Source organism: Euwallacea fornicatus, chromosome 7 (genome assembly GCF_040115645.1).
Source record: "Euwallacea fornicatus isolate EFF26 chromosome 7, ASM4011564v1, whole genome shotgun sequence".
Lineage (NCBI taxonomy): Eukaryota > Metazoa > Arthropoda > Insecta > Coleoptera > Curculionidae > Euwallacea > Euwallacea fornicatus.
Window position 1 is genome coordinate 1786108 of NC_089547.1, and position 6789 is coordinate 1792896.

Here is a 6789-nt window from a genome sequence, read left to right on the forward strand (position 1 = left end):
TGACGTGTGGGTTGCGAAGTCCGGTACTGCGTCTTCGTTGATTTGCATTCAGAATAAGACTGAAGACAATGCACCAAAAAGATTAACAGTTCTTATATGGGCTGGCTTGCTGTCGGACTTGAACATCGTAAAAATTAATTAAGCGCAAACGAAACATGTTAGTTAATATGGACTTTTTGATTAAAATGATTGCGGAATTGCGAATTAATGGTATAGCTTAAATTTTCAAATACTTTTCACGCGATCAATACATATGTATATACCCATCGATGATTCAAATAAATGGAATATGTTTCAATCGATGTTTTCAGCAACGTTTCAATAATCGTCAAAGATCAACGAGGTTTATCATCTTAAACAAGGTATCATGTTTTATTTTGAGCGGAAAGTTCGAACATTTCTGAAACAATATATTACACTTTACAAATACCGATTTATGTTTTTAAGTGCAGTATAATGGAATGGCATATTTAGAAAACGTATTGTCAATGAAGTTTATTAACACACAATAAAATGAGTCATCTTAAAGGACATTGGATTTTGATTTCCAGAATACAATTTGTTCTCACACCACCTTCACAACTGTTGCAGCTACTCTTGATCTTATATCGAGCTTTAGTCGTCTCGGAGATATTGTAGATTTTTTTGTCGAGCCAGCTTAAAATTAATTTTCTCTGGCACTGTACAGAGGCAAGAAATTCTATTTTTTTAAATGAGATTAAATATCATAATTTCCCTCCGAAGAACCAAGAATATCCTGAACAAACTTCATGTATTTAAAAAAAATTTCAGCGACACGTTTTCGAACTTGCGTATCTCAATTCTACCATATTTTCAAGACAATGAAGTAATAGCTCAGTTTCAGCTGTCTTGTTGGTTACCATTGCTGATTTGACTACATATTTCTCCCATGGTGTATAAGTAGCTTGCTCAGCTGCATTAACCTAAGTTTAATGGCCACTCAAATGCGTTATGTAAACGAGGCTTTAAAAAGGGTTGCATGGCTGCTAACAAAGACTCTCCTTTGATTATTCGAACAAAGGATGTTTAAAACGAGGTCCCGTGTTTTTAGAGATAAGTCCGCTTGTGATTCGGGCCCAAGGTACACAAACATTGCGAGGAAATGCAAAAACAAACTTCACTGAGAGGCGGTTTCAGGGGGGAAATGCAGCAGGAGGTAATGGATTCTTTGCTTTTTTCTTTTTTTTTATAGATAAGGATTTTTTATTATTAATGAAAGAGAGCCGTTTTCGAGGAAACATTTTTAATTTATTTTGCTGAAAAGCAAAGTTTTTGTCGGGGTTCATTAGCGAATTTCTCAAGTTTTAATGGTATCAGTCAACGTCCTAAATTTTAGGATGAAATTTGAGAAGGACAAGTTTAAGCATGGAAAGAGAGAAGGGTGCGTCATTAAGAAACTGGGGCAATTACGTGCCTTAAAAGGATACCTATACAGAAATACAAAAGAAAATGTGATTTATTGAAATTTCGGCACACCACTGATCTCGATTTGAATCAAACCGCCACTGGCTTAAAATAAGTAAACCAAAGCAAAGTATAATTTTAGTACGTTTCTATTTCGAGGCTGAAAGGAAAACAAATTTTTGGTCGATCATAAAAGTTAAAAAGATGTTAAATACGATGTTTGGACCTGAATTATTATGAGTTTGCTTTCGTGTAACGAACGAGATTGAGGTGGATTAGGGTTTGTTCTTTTTCACCCAAAAATCCTTTTTTCCACCACAAAAAAAAAGACATCATCAATCACTCATTGGGCGTGTTTAAAAAACCGGTTGCACGGAAGGTGGCTTATTAACCTTGTCACTGAACTTGATGAGAAGGGTATTTCTGGATGTTTCCTTGTCACTTACAGATTTGGTCGTTTTTCGATGTTATTTTTAACCGAAAACGTAATTTTGTCTTGATTTTTCAGCTGAAATGCATGAATGTGAGACTGAGCTAACCGAATGCAGTTTTTAGGGAAGCCATTCGCATGCTAATCCTAATCTAGTTTCTCCTGACCTACAGAAAGATTTAAACTTGGTCTATCCGCTTAAGTTGTATCTGGGTAAACGATCAGGTTTACCGATAGCAGTGCAACGATACAAAGTTATCGTGCACCGACCTTTCCCTATAATCATGCCAATTACTTCCAATCTGATACCACTTTAACCACGCGCTGTTGCCAATCCCATATGCACTGAATTCATCCATTATTGCCTCATAGAATCTAAGACCATAATTATTTATCGATATTTTCACAGCCTCAGAAGGTGCTCACTCGATAACACTTTCACATCGCACTTTAGCTTGTTGAAGCTGAGGAAATTTGGTGATGGCTAAACGTGGCAATGCCGTTGGGTGATATAGGCGCCAGATCGATAGAAAAATCCCTAATTAGGAATGCACAACCTATCGATATCCGAATGCGAAAAAGTGCAGTCACGAGCGAAAGAAAGCTGCAAGAAATAAATTTGCATGAGCTCGCCCTGACATTTCGCTCGAACAACACGTTTTTGTTTACGGATTGCATAAAATTAAACACCGGCCCCATAAACATATCGTGCTCGCCTGCAATTATCGATCAGTATTCGGAAAAAACCCTCGATGAAGGAGGAAAAATCTTAATAAGACTCAAGTATTATGCATTAGACAGGCACGAACTGTATGCATTTCTGCATTATGTTTTTCGAATTAAATGTTATAACGTGCATTTCATATTTGAATAAACATTATCTGCAGGTCATCGAGCTATGGATGGAAAAATTTCACCGAAATTCAAAACCGATCAAATCTTCCAAGTTCCTATACATGTTTGGTTCTTCCAAGGACGCTGGACGAACGAATGCCGAATAATCGTCCAACCCCGATCAACGAATTTGAATTCGTTCAGTGACTCTGATCAAGCGAAAGAGAATCGGATGAGAATTTTATGTTCGATTCGTCCTCGTTGCAGTTTGCACCGAGTTTGGTAAAGATGCGTATTCACAGAACGAACGAACGCTGACCCAACATCGAACTTCGAGTACCGAAGGTCGTTCGTTCGGTCCCAATTTGATGTTCTTTGTGAATTGAAGATCAGAACCAAGACAACGTAGATCATGATTTGGTCCCAGTTCCAATGATACTTTAGTATTTTTCAAAGAACCACACTGGCGGCTTTATTTTCGTTGGGAATATTTACTAGGACATTACGGAAAATATCTGATTTGATTTTTGTGCAGTCTACTACGGGAATAGGTATTAGAGACACTGTTTAATCTAGGGTGTAAACTAAATTTGTTGGCTTTGCAATGGCATAGCATTTTAACATTAAACTAATCAAACCTAATGCACCCTTTTAATGGTAATATTGAAAGAAAGGCTCTAACCACATGTTAAAGTAACTATTGTTTTGTGTTTTACCCTGAACCGATCAATATAATTCGAAACGTTCAGTATATTAAGAGTTTCAAACCAGATTCGATTACAGAGTTAAAATTATATGCAAAATATTAAAGTGGTACTGTTTCTCCACGTACACACTCATGTGTAGCCTTGCTCACGAAAATAGGCGATTTCTCTCCGTGTAATAAGGGAATGGGCGTGGCCTAATACAGGTATTCGACGATACGAAAACTGAATAGTCCACAATCAATGCAATTTTGACACGCTTTCGCATATGTGTATATTTAAGAAATCTCTGACAACAATCGTTGTCCATTCGCATGCGGTGTTCGTTGATGGATAGCGAATTCGGGCACTCGCATCAATCAGGCAATTTCGCTGGCGAGAATCATTCTGCCTTTCTACGTGCTGCGGCACTAAGTGCACACTGGTGACGATATCTGAATTCGTCATGTGTCAACTGCAACCAGGAACATTTGCAAAGCATTCATTTTAAATTAAAAAAACGTCATTTTTTAATTTAACTTTGATAAATTTATATTGTAAATAAATTTGATAAATAAAAAAAATTAATCAAACAATCTAAAATTGATTCTGATATTAAATGTTTGACATCCACAAAAACTTGCGGTTTTGATAATAGAACACGACCAGTGAAGTCGCAGGTTCTTCATTAGTTCCATTAATAATTTAAGTCTATGTATAATGCTACTCTATGATTGATTGTCTGAGTTGGAGATGGTAATCTCCGATGCCTACTGATAACTGAAGAAAAGCAGCAGTTTAAGCATTTGTTTTTTAATTAAAAATGAGGTAAGTCGATCACTTTTATTTATATTATTCAAACGTATTATTTTCTTAGAGCTAGATGTCTACTTCGAACTTTACTGGTTCACAATGAGGGTCACTTCGCAATGACCTGCGAACAATAAAAGGACCAAAACAATTTCACCACTCACTACAATTACTTGTTTGAAATATTTTATCTAAGAACTCCAAAGTTTCCCGTTCAAATCTCCTCTTCTGATGAGCAGTCATTGAGCTCATATCAGGCAATAGACAGAGTAAGAATTTCTCATCAGCACTTTCACTAGTCTTATCATAACGCGCTCTTTTCGCCTCAAAGCATTGCTTTATCAGGAATTTCTCTGCATGTATACCTGTATTTTCTCTTTTCCCAGCGATGGAATGATCATTCATTTTTTGAATTGGTTGACCAGTTTTTGGTACATCAGCGCACTCAATTTCATTTAGTTGCGGTGCGGCTTTAGTAACTTCCATTTCCTGATCAACTTTCTGGTTTTCTTGCCCTTCGTTCCCTGCAGAGTATTAGCAGCTATCGTTATTGATCTGGCTTAGTTCATAGTCTCCGTTTAAATTATTCTTCTACTCTCGGCTAATCTTAAGGAATGGAATTAGAAACTGTAGAGTCTCTTTTAAGTGGTATTTTTTCTCGATGACCGCGGCCGAGCCACTCGGTTTTTTTTTCTGAAGATGTCATGAGAAAACAGTCCTTATATTTTTCCGGCGCTGTTTACGCGTTTGCACTGAAACAATAGTTAATTTATTTAGTGACTTATTACAATTACAAGTAAGATAGTTGTAGTTACCATAACCGAAACCATTAGTTTTTTAGTATTTTGCAACCTTTAGGTAAAAACCATCTAATAAGACCTCGTACCTACAGATTACCAAGAGAGCGAAAAAATGCGGAACCAATTTCAATTCCATAGTAAAAGCAGCATGTGTTTTGCACACACATTTCATTCGAGCAAAGCAATAAGGTGGATGCATTCAGCCCAGGGAATTAAATAGATGCAAAACAAGATCAAGTAGCTGTTCCAATTAATGATACGGCACAGCCCCGAATTAGTCGGAATTATCTTGAGGCACCCAACATCACAGCGAAATATTGTGATTATTCCATCACAGCTGGGGCTATACCGTAATACCTTATACCGCTTCAATAATGAAATCACATTGTATAACCAATTTGTTTAAGCAGAAAGTAGATTTGCGTGAAATAGATCTACCTCTTGGTTTCAATGAAAATATCCTGGATTTCGTTGAACGTATTAGGCTAGAGGTTTATGATAGAAAAACTTACCAAGTTCGCACAAGATCTGTGCAATTTCTCCCCGTGCCTTTTCTCTGATGTCGGTACGGGTGTAAGATGCCTTTGTAGCATCATATAAGCATGTATGCGCTTCAATAAGGGCCACAAAATTAAAATATTTTGCTGTCTCGTTTGCCATACGACCGTTCTTGGTAAGTGTCGAAAGCAACTGCAACTGACGACCCCGGCAGCAAGTTGCCTTCTGGTTGCGAATCGCGTAAAACGCGTATTTAGCACCGTGCAGTCGCAATGCAGTTGCGTTGGTGGTTGGCATTAGAGATTTAAAATTATCGATAATTAGGTAGCGTTTTGCCAACTGAATTTTCGCCCAAAAAATTTTCCATTACACCGATTTAAATGTCTAAGTTACCCTTATCCCTTACGAAACTGTGCGCCATAAAATTTTAATTAAAGACGTCAAAATGAGTCCCCCTTGTAGCGCAGTAATATCTTAAAATATCATTTTAAATAGTCAAACAGTCCTCGAGATATCCCCTTCTAATGCTTTAAGAAATTCACCCAAATGAGATAGACCTCTATTTACTTTGCGGTTTTAAAGTGGGAAATTAACAATAAAAAGTGGCTTCATTCCATCACTAGAAACTACAAGTTTATAACAAGATTGCGTGTTTGGTGTCAAAACCTTTTGATAAGGATGATAGTAGCAATTACTAGAATATTTATAACAAGTGTATATAAGATCTTCCGTCATCCGTCTTATAAACATATTATCTCTCAATTTATATAGTGGCGGTCGTAGGTAGAGCTTTAATCATGAAGTACTTTGAAACAACCTGTTGTGTGACTGAAAGGCATAATGCTCATTCCACTATATTTGCTTATTCTCATGTTGTTAATGGGTGATAAAAAAAAGTGTATTGTCACGGGAATATGTGGTTAAAACGGACAACGACACAATAAGTACTTGATCCAAGGGAAGGATCTGTTATCTTACAGGTATTTTAGCATTATTCCGTCTGATAAACTATTTAGTGGGCACCTTTAAAAACAATGTACCAAAATTCTTTGTTTCCCCAAACTGTTCGGTTCCCTGCATTGTTTACAAATATGAGAGTCGCATTTACAATTGTTTAAACTAGTCCGCAATGGAAAATTAATATTGCGGACCTGCAAAACTTCATTCCTGAAATCAGTATAATTTAGCAAATGCATTGAAAGCACCGATTGCAATTGAGGATGAATTAGCACTTGAATTTTTTTCTTAGTCAGATTGTCTGAATAGTTCAACAAAGAATAAAACCTACGTCGTACATAAAAAATTGATT

The 6789-nt window shown here is 36.7% G+C and overlaps 1 pseudogene; it reads right to left on the reverse strand.

The window, feature by feature from the left end:
- Nucleotides 1–4201: 4201 nt before the first annotated feature.
- LOC136340017 (uncharacterized) lies at nucleotides 4202–5777 on the reverse strand (annotated as a pseudogene).
- Between the last annotated feature and the right edge of the window lie 1012 nt (nucleotides 5778–6789).